The sequence below is a fragment of the Cryptotermes secundus genome, unplaced genomic scaffold (genome assembly GCF_002891405.2).
Source record: "Cryptotermes secundus unplaced genomic scaffold, Csec_1.0 scaffold540, whole genome shotgun sequence".
Lineage (NCBI taxonomy): Eukaryota > Metazoa > Arthropoda > Insecta > Blattodea > Kalotermitidae > Cryptotermes > Cryptotermes secundus.
This window is the reverse complement of record NW_019742447.1, coordinates 1,705,288-1,719,027: the sequence shown is the minus strand read 5'-3', so window position 1 is coordinate 1,719,027 and position 13,740 is coordinate 1,705,288. Positions and strand designations below refer to the sequence as shown.

Below are 13,740 nucleotides of genomic sequence, written 5' to 3'. Positions count from 1 at the left end.
TTTAACTGATCATAAGCAAAACTGTAACTTGTTTCCGGCTAAACACACGGAGCACTCGTTACGATTTTATGCGTAGTTTCTCGCAAGTTCTTCTAGATCTGATGTAAAGTATCTCACTCAACTGAGTACATCAGGGGTTCTCAAACTCTGTGCCACCGTTAGCCCATAAATCAACACATGAATGCAAGGAATTCCCCATCTCTGCCTGTAAGCGAAACGTTCAGTTCTGCATATTGTTGCCATGTCCCTGTAAGGCATAACATCCCTGCGCCTGCAGTAAGCTGTAAAAAGTTCTGCGCAGTTTTGTGCGCTCTCGAAGGGACCTCCATCAGCGTGCCTAACTGCATTCTTCATGAATGTACAGGAACATTTTTACAGTGAGATCAGTGACCTAAATAGCTTTACAGACCCTCTACACCTGCTGTAGGCTATAAAATATTCCTGTGCATCCATAAAAAGTATTCATACAATGTTTCGCCTGCTATAGGTACATTTTCCGGAAGTGCATATATAAATATTACTGTCTAATTAATGCTCTAAATCTGCATACAACTACATTCTAACTTATTCTTGAGAATTCGGCGACGTACCTCAAAGTATTTCAGACTTCCTGGGGTATCGCGATCAACATTTTGAGATATAAGTATTACACATTATTTTGCATTTTCACTTTCATGAATATGTCTATGTATGTCGTGAAAGGCAGACTGAAAATAATTCAGATTGGCATAAGTTACGTGTGACGCTTCCCTGCACGCAAGGTCGACAGATGATGGAGGAATGGGCGGGAGTGGGACATCTGAATCCATCCGTGTCAACAGCCCACACAGGCTCGACACAATCCCATCTCTGTGTGAGATCATTACTCATTTGCGTTGGGTAGATGAGACGACACTTGTCAAATTCATTAAAAATCATGGGTTTAGCTTTTAGAATTAAGGCTAATGCAGGCAGATGAGGACAGATGACAGTTGGAAATGCATGCAAATGTCATACTTGCTTACTTGGTCGCGCCATAGCTCAAGCGGTTAGTTGCTGGCTTCCCACCGCGGCGGCCCGGGTTCGATCCCGGGTCTGGTCAAGTGGGGTTTGTGGTGGACAAAGTGGCGCTGGGGCAGGTTTTCTCAGAGTACTTCGGTTTCCCCTGCACATCTACATTCCACCAACTGTTCCATAATCACCCTCACCTATCATCTGGGTCTGGTACAATAGGCCAGAAGTGGTCGCAGTACAAGGGACTTAGTCCAACCGCACTAGCAATAAAAATACTTATTTATGGAGCTAAGCCCTTCTTGAGGAGAAGCCAAATCTGCAGCTATTCAAGGATTTCCCAGCATTTTATAGAACCCGAAAGTTCATTACCGTGTTCATAAGGGCCTCCCACTGACCCCTATCCTGAGCCAGATCAGTCCAAACCATACCATCCCATTCTATCTCTCTAAGATCCAATTTAATATTGTTCACCCACCTATGCCTTGGTCTTCCAAGTGGTCTCCTTCCGTCTTGCTTTCCCACCAATATCCTATATGCATTCCTCATCTCGTCATACGTGACAATTAAATAACCGGTCCAATTCTGTAAGTTTATATAATATATCGTCACGTATAAGGGGTGGCGTGACCAATAATTGTGGATTCTAGATGGATGTTTGGATTTATTTGGCGTCTCTATTACAGTTACGCTCGATTACATCAGTTCACATATTTAACGCCTTCTGGATAACGAATCCATCTCTGCGTAGCTCTGCTTAGTTCAAGAAAGCACTCGGATTCACTCGCTACTGCCACTGTTGCAACTTTATATTTGCTTGGCGTTACCTATGCAATGGACTCACATATCACAATATCATTAAACTAGTCTTTTGACTTCGTTTGCCCTTTTTGACATTCGTGCCTGCCATGCTTAGAAATATCAATTGAAACGATTTCCCAAAAGTCCTCTCAGTAATATCATTACATTACTCTAGATTTTCAAGTTATTAAAAATGATATCATGTCAAACCAAATTTAATTTCAGGGTAAGTCATGATGTACCACAGCAACAAATCACGTGGCCAAGATGAATATTCTAACTTTGGTGTTTGTTTTTTGGCGAAAGATATCTTGACTGGGAAAGGTGTGTGGAAAGCTCGAAGTGATTATGCAGATCCATCAGTAAGAAGAAATATTTGGTCATTTTCGCTTAATACGCTGCCGAAATGTTCCAAAACTTGGAAGTATGATACTGGATTGTAGGAAAAAATAGACAGTTCTCTGATATCGAAGAAGCAGATTGGTATGGACTTATTTCTCTTTAATTTCGACATCCACCCTTACTTCTGTCTGAGAGATACTGGATTTTTCATTTGAAGATTTTTATCTTTATTTCTGGATCGCACTGAGAGTCTCAAGCCTCATTAACCATCACTACTTTTTTTTTTTCGAAAGGTCAGTCCCTTCCAACCATTGCGATGGAAGTTCTGTGAATTATTATTTTTTATTTTTTGCAAACAAGCAGAATATTAATACAATTGCTAACTTGTCGGACATTACCAGTCGTCCCGCTTTTTTATTCAGAACAACGCCAGTCCCTGTTTCCTGAGATAAGAACTAGCTCCATCGATTGGGCCCAATTGAGCGGTATTTCTCCTGCGGACGGAGGCGCAGTCCAGTTTCAGGAACGTTGTTTTCAGTAAACAGGTCGACGAGAAATATCCCCAGAACTTAATAATTATATCAATATACGATCGTCATGAACTTTTAGATTGTATAAGGAGAATATTAACAAGCCAGAACAAACTGAGTCTCAACGACTGTTTGACACAGCAGTGCTGCACCCTACAGTTATATGATCCAACATGCACCGCTTCACCAGAACAAGTAACAAGGCACATTACGACTGATAGTCGATCGATCCTGTTGGGAATTGTGTCCAGTCTGGGGGTTATGACGAGATTCTGGTGTAAGGCCGTGACATTTACAGCCTCTGTCATCTTGCAGCGTCCCACCTGGCGAGGGAATCAGTCTGTGCCTTGTCGAAAATTTTGGCCTTTCTCATATATACATGTACATAAAATAAAAACAAAACAAACTGGGTGGCCTGTAGCCCGCAAGCGAACTATACCGACCGAGCGACCGTCGCTTGTCGGCGAAGTTAGTGCCAACTTTTGCGGATAGAGGGTGTCAAGTGGTCAGCGCAACAGATCCTTACGACCGTTAATCACTGTTTTATAGACCGGAGCCACTATTTCCTTGAAATAGCTCCTCAATTATCCTCACGAGGCTGAGCGAACCCCGTTCCAGACCCTCTACTTCTAAAAAAATCTGGTTGTGTCGGTCATCGAACCCGGGACCTCTGGATCTCAGGAACCCTGACCACTAGACCACACAGGCGATCACACACACACACATATATGTGTGTGTACAAATTTACAAATATGTGACGGAAATACTGACAGTACATTTAAAGCCCCTGTTAGTTTAGGCTTTGTACAGTAGATTATGCCTTATCTTACTTAGCAATAATGGAAGCTTAGTCACTTGAACGGTCATAAACTTGGCCGCCGACAAATGTGAGCCTCTAATGTCCCCTATGTTTGACTTCGCCTTGTCCTGTGTTGCGAACGTTTATGTTTAATGATTTAGCATGACTTATGCTTGCAACCTACGGTTTCTTTATATAAAATCATACACGTATGGAACTTTGAAAGCCACATGCAAATCATGGATCAACTCACCGGTGTTGCCAGTTATTACAGATAAACACAAATCCGGTTATTTAATTGTCAGACCTCACTCACAGCAATTACTCCAGTAGGAATGAAAGCGCTGTTATAAGTAACGTGAAAATGCTGGCAACAACGATATATTTCAGGGCCGTCGAAAGTGTAAATGATAACTAATCAGCAAACTAACTGACCTACAAACTGACTCACGAACTATTAAATCCCCTCCCTGATAACGAGCTGGTTTGTGTATCGGTAATGCTTTACATTTGTACTCGGGAAGCTGCAGATTCGAATCTCGGCTAGGATACAGGCTGTCCTGATTAGGTCTTTCGTAGGGATTCTCATTTCCTTTAGTCAAACGCATTACTACCCAGATCATTCACTCGAATATTTAACAAATCCCTTGTCCTCAAGAAACAAGAATTTTCGTCAACGCCAAACAGAAGAGTACACTCGCTTAAAATAATATGTCTGGTATGATTAATTTGGTTAATCTCTTCATTCCATATAACTGATCGTTTTCTTTTCCATAGGAAAGATGACTTGTTGGTTTCAGCACTAGTTAACCTACGTACTTCCGAAGGTAGTGCTAGGTTAACCTGAATTTTGTAATTTTCCTGAAGACGTGGGCATCAAGAAAATAAAACTCTTTTATGGACAACTGGTGGCAATACTGCACTCATTGTCATGCAGATAGCCATGCGCCCCCGCTTCTGCGCATTAGAGGTAGTCCTAGATGACTTCAGACCTTGTCACGCCTAATGTACAACAAGGCTGTAATCGTATCATCAAATTCACAGTTAAAGTGAAAGTGAAACCAGCAGAATTTCTTCGCAGGTTAAATATATGGTACGGGAAACAGATCCTGTCACATTAAAATGTCTATGATTGGTAAAATAAATTTTCCGATGGCCGTAATGAAGTCTCGAATTAGTTAGTTCAGGTTCATATCATTTCACGAAATGCTTACTACAGAATCATATATAACAACACATGATCATTTCTACAAATCAAGTCTAAAAATGTCACATCATTTTACTATTTGGTTGATGAAATTTTTAAATTCTAAATACACATTAAAATTAGTTACACAATCAAAATATACACTGTACTGATTCTTATGATATTTATATATGGCTAAATTACAGTGTGCTTCAGAATTGTCCTCAGATTCTAAACGCAGATAATATGGTTGCCCTTACGAATTTTTGGCACAGGAAGAGCCTGTGCCAATTTATAACTACCGACATGTTCTCTCGGGAATTTTCAACTATTTATTAGCGACATTACTCGTAGATATATTTAAATGAAAATGTGTCAGTACTTGATAAAATGTCAGTACTTGTATTTAACAAGGGGGCACGCGGTAGTGTAGTTGGTTGAGGTACTTTGCTACAAACCGGAAGGTGGCGGGTTCAAGTCCCGATAAGGTCATTGGATTTTTTTCAATTGACCTAATCCTTCCAGCCGCACTATGGCCCTGGGGTCGACTGAGCCTCTAACAGAAATGAGTACCAGGAATATTCTTGAGAGTAAAGCGTGGCCGGCGCGTAAGGCTGGCAATCTTACCGCCAACTTTGAGCCGATTGGCTAGATAATGTGGGAGCCTCAACGTCTCACAACGTTACGGGCCTTCACGGCCTGTTACAGGGATAGCTTCACTTTACTTTTTACTTGTATTTAACAAAGAAAAAGAACGGCACTGAGGTGCAAATTACTATACCACTGCGTAAGTGCTGAGGAGGTTACTTTTATATGAAGCAATTAATTCTTTATTGTAGTTTCCGTAAACTAAAATAAAAGTAATTTAAAAGAAAACGAAGAAGACAGAAAATCTTCATCGACAAGGCAGGAAAAGAATAACAAAACAATACTTGTTCAGGTCACCTAACTGTTGATATGTCTTATTCCTTGTTTATTGCTCTGAAGTCGTGACTTCTTAGTCGCTCATCCCTTGCTTCTGCAGGCTATTTCATTCACCTGTCAGGTCAACCCTCTGCTTCGAAGCAGAGGTCGTGACTTGCACATAATATTACTCATCCATGTCACTATACTTACACTCCTTGGTGTCTGAAGTGGAGGGGTACAGGGGAAGTTACTGTCCTTAACTGCAGTATTTTTAAATGTACTATAAATTAATTTAGACAGCTCTAAATTCTATATTTGTTCCTTGTGAGAGACGAGATCTGTAAAAATTGTTTCGTAAATTGAATGTAACTTACATATTTTCAATAAAGAAAGCGGATTTTTCTAACTTATATATCCATATTTTTCTTCTTCTTACCAGCTCTCACTTTATGGACAATAGTTAGTGGTAAAATCTAAACTGCAGATATACACAATCGACAACGAAAGTACTTGCAATAGAACCTCACAACATATCACTGTGAATCAAAGTTCTGTCTATTTTCTAATCATGTTTACCATCATTGCCAATCATGGTAACCGTGCGGTCTAAGGCATGAACTGTTTCGCCCGCAAGAACACTGGGATCATACGTTCCAGTCGCACTCAATGCATGTCTGTCTGTCTGTGTTTATTCTGTTTGTGTTGTCCTGTGTAGATAGCGGCACTGCGACGGGCTGATCCCCCGTCCAAGAATTTCTACCGACCGTCTAAGAAGTCAAAGGGAGCGTTTCACTGATGCCTTGTGCTCCAAGTGGGAGCAACAGGAATAAAGACAGACAGAAGATAGATACCATCATTACAATTATCATCTCCAGGAGAATAAATGCCTTCGTTTACTAACCAGGACTTTAGTAAGTAATAAATAAATTACTACTATTATTACTATGAGGGCAAATCGAAAAGTCTTTCCCCTATTTTTTTTTCAGCCACAATAATACACATATAGGGAAATCAAAATACAGACAGTGTTCTAAGTACCTTTGACTATTTTTCCACATAGTTACCACCCAGGTTCAGGCATTTGTCCCATCGCACCACTAGTTTGGAGATGCCGCTGTTGTAGAATTCGGCAGGTTGAACGCGGAACCACCGCCGGACATCGGTTTTCGCGTCGTAGTCGGAAATGAACCTCTGGCCTGCCAGGAACTTCTTCAGTGGATCTTCCTGGATCTCACTGTCACCGGAGATGAAATTTGGGTATTGCATTTCACTCCAGAATCCAAGCAGCAGAGCATGGTGTGAAAATATCCCGGTTCGCCTGTCACGAAGAAATTCCGCAGAACGCCATCCGTCGGGAAGTTGGTGGTCACGGTCTTCTGGGATCGCCGAGGACCACGCCTGATGGATTTCATACCACGAGGTGCCACCATCAACGCGGACAGCTATTGCGATACACTCACACGTCTGCGTGCTGTCATCAGGAAAAAGAGCCCGGAGATTGTCGTGGACGATGTGGTTCTCCTCCAGGACAACGCCAGGCCTCATGTGGCAAACAGGACCGCCGACCAACTGCAGTCATTCGGATGGGAGATTATGGAGCATGCACCGTATAGTCCAGACCTCGCCCCCAGTGATTACCACGTGTTCGGTCCACTGAAGAATTTCCTGGCAGGCCAGAGGTTCATTTCCGACGACGATGCGAAAACCGCTGTCCGGCGGCGGTTCCGCGTTCAACCGGCCGAATTCTACGACAGCGGCATCTCCAAACTAGTGGTGCGATAGGACGAATGCCTGAACCGGGTGACTATGTGGAAAAATAGTCAAAGGTACTTAGAACACTACCTGTATTTTGATTTTCCTGTATGTGTATTATTGTGGCTAAAAAGAAATAGGAGCAAAGACTTTTCGATTTGCCCTCGTATTACTTATAACACTACATCACTACCACCACCAATGACTGTCATGTGCCCTTGTCATTTGAAAACAAATAGGTCAGCGTCGTAAAGTTGTTTTATTCTATTAAATTCTTATAAATGGATCTGATTCTTATAAATTAAGATGTTATGACATATAAAATAATCTGAACACTATTTTACATCATTTTCCTTGATACACATTTCAATACATCTCCTTATAAATTTATAGTGCTCTACAGCCATTGCCACAGAGAAGGTAACCTGCATTAAATTACCAATATCATTGTACTGATTAAGTGAGGACCCGGCGTATTTTCTATGAGCAGAAGCTCAGTGTTCGGTAAAGCCCGAGCTCGAATCCAATTTAACGAAAATTCAGATATAATGTCGATTTCCGAAACGAATTCTCTAATTCTGTATTTCATCATTCATACATTGGTTCAGTTGAGAAGATATGCCTAAGCCTACCAGAACTGTACGAATATAAGATATATTTCTGATCAAACTTCAGTGAAAGGTTATTTCTAGTAAAGTACAGTCGGAATTATTTTGATGGATTATAAAGAGAGCCGATCACGGTAGCCGAGCGGTTTAAGGCATGTATTGTCTTCGCCCGCTCGGAAGCCGGGATCGTGGGTTCGAATGCCACGCAAGGCATGGTTGCTTGGTATGTGTATGTGTTTATTCTGTCTTTGTGTAGGTAGAGGCCTTGCGACGAGCTGATCACGCGTCCAAGGAGTTCTACCGTCTGTAAAATGATCAAAAATACAAAAATCAACCTCGACACGGTAAGGTACTACAAGAGGAACGGATTAAGTAAGTAATTATAGAGAGCATTTGGCAACAGAGCTGGGTGAACAGTTGCTGAAAAAGGAAGGGAGGTGACGGGAAGAGGGTTGCGCCATCTCCCAGCTGCTTCTAACGGATAAACTTGATAATCCATGCAACTGGATAGGCAGTTAATGGCTCAACAGATATGAGAGAGAAACGGCATACCACGAAAGTCTGGTAAATAATGGCACCGGTGATTTCTTCATATTAATCGAAACAAGGAAAATATTTAATGTTGGCTAATTTGTTCTATACAAGACTAAGACAATGATTCTGAACCAATTAATAATGTGAGATCTTTAAGCAATGTTTGCAATGTATGTTTTAAAGCTATCCCTGTAACAGGCCGTGGCGGCCCATAGGGTTGTGAGACGTCGAGGCTCCCACATTTTCTAGACAATCGGCACATAGATGGCAGTGAGGCTGTCAGCCTTATGCGCCCCGGCCACCCTTTACCCTCAGGAAGATTCCTGGCATTCATTTCTGTTGGAGGTCGAGTCGAAACCAGGACCATAATGCGGCTGGAAGGGTTAGGTGAACTAGAAATCCAATTACCTCATCGGGAATAGAACCCGCCACCTTCCGGCTTGTAGCATAGTGCCTCGACCAATTACACTCACAGGCCTACTGTCCATCATAAGCTACGTTTGCCCTACGGGGTTTTACAGTTGCTTGTTGCTACAATTTGTAACCAGGCCTATAGAAATTTCGTCGACAAACTAAAAGGAATATGTAAGATTTGAGGTTTTCGCGGCGGTGACTATGAAGAAAGCAGTCTTCTGGGATGTGGCACCGGTGCAAGCAGACTGCTTGCACCGGTTCTCACTGTCCTTTCGCTTGCGGATTTTCTTATTTTTCCTTCCACCCTGAAGATGGAGGCGATACGTTCCTCCGACAAGTCGATTAACACCACATCTACACGGTGCCACATCCCAGAAGACTGCTTTCTTAAAAGGAATATGTTTACGTCTACTTGAAAGCGCATGCACTAAAATCGAAACTCCTTAAGAGGAACGAGATGCCGTAACAACCACGTGCCATGCTATATGCTTACGTTTTCATAATTTTATGAGTCATATAACAGGATGATTGAGCACTGAATAATTAAGACCTTCGTCTATAACACCATTATAATTATCATTAATAAAGTATCTTCTATGTAGACTTATTAGTCGGAAATAAGTGTTACGAATGGAGCACATTTGACAGTTATACTGGAAGAGAGTAACTAGGTATAACACTTGAACGGCGCATAAATATGACGAAATGAGAGTGCCGTATCACTTTCAAATAATTCTCTGTATCTCCATTTCTGGCATTAAAATCGTCCCGTTTGGCAGCAGAATAATAGACAAATGGACTGCAGAAACGACCTTGTTCAGGACTGTATTGAGGACCTTAAATTATTCGGAGGATTTGTTAAGAATATCAGAACTGTAAGGAAGGAACATACCTTGCTGAAGTAGTCAATACATGCAAGGTGGATGAATCACTGTTTTCCCGCCTCGGGCGAGCAAGTCTCCTTGACAGAGCAGCCATCGTAATTACTATGGCAGATAGGACGTGCTTGCCATGACAGTGGCTTCAGCTCTGCTGGAACAAAGAACAAGGCAATACTAAGTCAGAACACAGTGTTTAGGTGCTTACAAAATTTATGTAAAATCCAGAATACGAGGGATTCGTCCAGTGTGGTCAATATTGCGGTTCTCTCACAATTATTTCAATACTCTTTATGTTAATCCATTGAAACGCCGCTGCGGCTAGTACTACTACTACTACTACTACTACTACTAATAATAATAATAATAATGATAATAATAACAAAGGTAAAAGGTAAAGTTGTCCCTGTGCTTAACAAATTAAGCACTACTTCATGAAGGTGTCTGGGGGAGTGGATGTATAGATCCACATTTCCTTGTCCTAGGCACTATTTGGAGGTGAGTGGTCAGCTTCACGACCCTGCTGCTTTATCCCCGGTACCCATTGGATAGGAGGTTGGGTGGACCCCAGAGCAAGTCTGGAAGACTTGGAGAAGAGAAAATTGTTGGCCCCACTGGGACTCGAACTCCGACCCCTCGGTCGTCCAGCCCGTAGCCAGTCTCTATACCGACTGCGCTATCCAGGCTTCTAATACTAATAATTCAATTAAATTCTTTTATTATTTATGTGCCGAGTCAACAGCCGCAAGGCCAATTACAGACAGATAAAAGTAATTACAATATAGACAAACACAATATAATGTCAAAGACAAATAATACTAATAATTCAACTATTCATTCTTACATGCTAATTCAATAGATACAGAGGCCAATTACAGTGCTAGCACAAGCTGATACAAAGTAGAGGAAAATGCATGCATGGAGGGCAAATACAAAAACATAGACACTCTACTACAGAGTGGTAGCAGGGGAAGGATAGATATCTATTAATAAACCTTTATACTGAGTTAGATGAACCAATCTAAATCACTCGACCATATCTCTCTCGCACGACGTGTAATAATGTTCAACGTTAACAAAAAAGGCAGCTACTGAATAACTAAATTAATGCAACTGTTAATTTTAAGGAAAGGATTGCCAAATATATTGACGTTGTTACTGATTTCATTTGAGGCTAAGGCGCAGCAAGCATTGAGAGAAAATACATATACATATATATAATTTCATACTGAGTACAATTAATACGCCGGTCGCGGTAGCCGAGCGATCTAAGACATGTATTGTCTTCGTTCGCTAGGAAACCGGGATCGTGGGTTCGAATCCTAAACAACGCACGGATGTTTGGTGTGTGTATGCGTTTATTCTGTGTTTGTGTTGTCCTGTGTTCAGGTAGAGGCCTTGCGACGAGCTGATCACCCGTCCAAGGAATCCTACCGTCTATAAAAATGATCAATGAAATCGAGAAATCAGCCCTAAGCTCCAAAGCGGGAGCGAGAGGAAGAAAAAAAATTAATACTTTAATAAGTAAGAAATTATCACTATAAAATCTGAATAATAATAATAATAATTCAAGTCTTTATTTTTAAGTGTTAACTCGACAACTACAGGTGACAATTACAGGGCCAGCACAATCATACAACTCAAGGGTAAAAGAATACGACAAACGCAGGTAGGATAATTATGTATGAGTACATATAAGAGATTCTACTGCATAGTAGATGCAGGAGAAGCAAAATTTGACATAATGCAACAAACTGAGGCAATTACCCATTAACCCAGTTAATTAAAGATTACTGTTAAAGAACTGATGTTAAACGTATTGACTTATAGTTTGGGTTTCATTTTTNAAATTATTGTTTATTTACATGCTAACTTAAATAGCCCAAAGGCAAATTACAAAGTGAGCAAGAGTAAAAGAAGAGAAAATACAAAAAATTCAATTCATGTTATATGAAAAATAACAATAAAAATAATAATTCAATTAAGTTATTACTGTGTTTGACAATAGCTAGGAGTGTACAGGAAAGTAGAACATAATGAAAAAGGACTAAAGCATAATTACAAATGAAAAGATACTAGAAAGTAAACAGAGCCGGGATAGATCAGTCGGTTTAGCGACTGGCTATGGGCTGGACGACCGAGGGGTCGGAGTTCGAGTCCCGGTGGTGGCAAGACTTTCCTCTTCTCCAAGTTTTCCAGACTGGCTCTGGGCTCCAACCAAACTCCTATCTAATGGGTACGGGGGCTCTTTCCCCGAGGGTAAAGCGGCAGAGGCGTGAAGCTAACCACTCACCTCCAGCTAGTGCCGAGTTCAAGAAAATGTGATCTATACATCCACTCCCCTATACGCCTTCATGGTGTAGTGCTTAATTAGTTAAGCACAGGGACAACTTTACTAGAAACTAAACGATATAGAAAAGTCAGAGCCTGAAAGAACAGATGTTACATATTTTACACGCTTTATTAATAGATTTGATAATGTAAGTTTAGGAAATGCACTCGCAGTTACAAATATCCACATACTCGTACCTGTGGACTCTACTAGCGACAGAGATATAATGGCTGGGGGATTAATCTTTGCGAGAGGCTGAACACTGCAATTTGAATAGTCTCTGATTAACCCAGCAGTAGGGTCAGGGATAGCGTAGTCGGTATAGCGACTGGCTACGGGGTGGAAGACCGAAGGGCCAGAGTTCGAGTCCCGACAGGGTCAAAAATTGTCTTTTCTCCCCGTCGCCCAGACTGGCCCTGGGGTCCACCCAACCTCCTATACAATGGGTACCGAGGGCTCTTTCTAGGGGGGTAAAGCGGCCTGGACGTGAAGCTGACCACTCAACTCCAAGTAGTGCCGAGACGAAGAAAATATGGATGTATACATCTACTTCCCCATAAGAGTAGTGCTTAATTAGTTATGTACGGGGACAAATTTACCTTTTACCTTACCTCAACCCAGTAGTAAACTATCAGTATGGAAGAAGGATGAGAAACAAAGTTAAGTCGAGCATCGAACTACCGCTGACTGTAAGGAAGAGTTAAGAGATTCAACCTAATTAACATAGCACATTTACAGTATCACAGGTGCCAACAAATATCGGCTACAGCACAAGGCTGCAAATTTTCTTTCGATTATGTAGAGATCAGTTTAATCAGTGACAGAAGGGTACTCAAGTATAGACACCACGGATTATACAAAGTCATAAAACTCTGAAGGATCGACATGGAAAATTCAATGTGATGAACAGCCATTTTTAAAGTTTTTAGAAAACAGTAATCAACATGGCTGTGAAAGTGAAGCTTATAATCCAATAAAATTCTGAGATCACTAACTCACCAAGAAAAAGCTTCTTGATTGCTGATCATATTCAATTTGTCATTAATTTCAGTACTGTTAGTTTTATGAGCAAAAGATATAATCGCAGTTTTCCCGATATTAAATGTCATGCCATTATGTCAACTACATATCCGAACAAAATATATTATTGTACTGCAAAAGACAACAGACCCCAGGGTATTTAATATTATGAGACATATTCAAGTCAACCCTGAAAAAGAGATATTAGGAATAACAAGAAGTTCTGGGAATAACGAATCACCTGCTTGCCTTTGATACGATATGGATCGCATAAAAAAGACACCTCCAACAATACTTCGTCGCCAAGAGAACGTGTTTACCCATCCGCTGCCCAGCAACGATAGAGAGAGACGCACAGACCCACAGACTCTCCTCTGACACGACATGGGCCGTACGAAAGTCTTCTGTTGCTCCGCGTATTCGTTGCCGCGGAAAGGTATTTATCGAGCAGTTGCCTAGCAACGATAGGGGGATACTTACAGAGACACAGACTGGTCTGAGGTTTTATGAAGTATGCCATTAAGATGGGATCAGGTGCCATGATATAGGCATACATATCAAATTTCATAAGGAATAGCTCAGGCATTCAAAGCTGATAGAGGGGGACACTCAGACAACAATAACATTCTCAAAATAAGGTAAGTAGGC

The 13,740-nt window shown here is 41.2% G+C and overlaps 1 long non-coding RNA gene across 1 annotated transcript in view; it reads right to left on the bottom strand.

Moving 5' to 3' along the window:
- The window catches only part of LOC117282999, a 128,110-nt gene that overhangs the window by 37,327 nt on the left and 77,043 nt on the right, over positions 1–13,740 (bottom strand). The window contains exon 2 of the long non-coding RNA XR_004513980.1: positions 9,755–9,891. This is a non-coding gene — a long non-coding RNA (uncharacterized LOC117282999). The remainder of the gene's footprint in view (positions 1–9,754; positions 9,892–13,740) is intronic.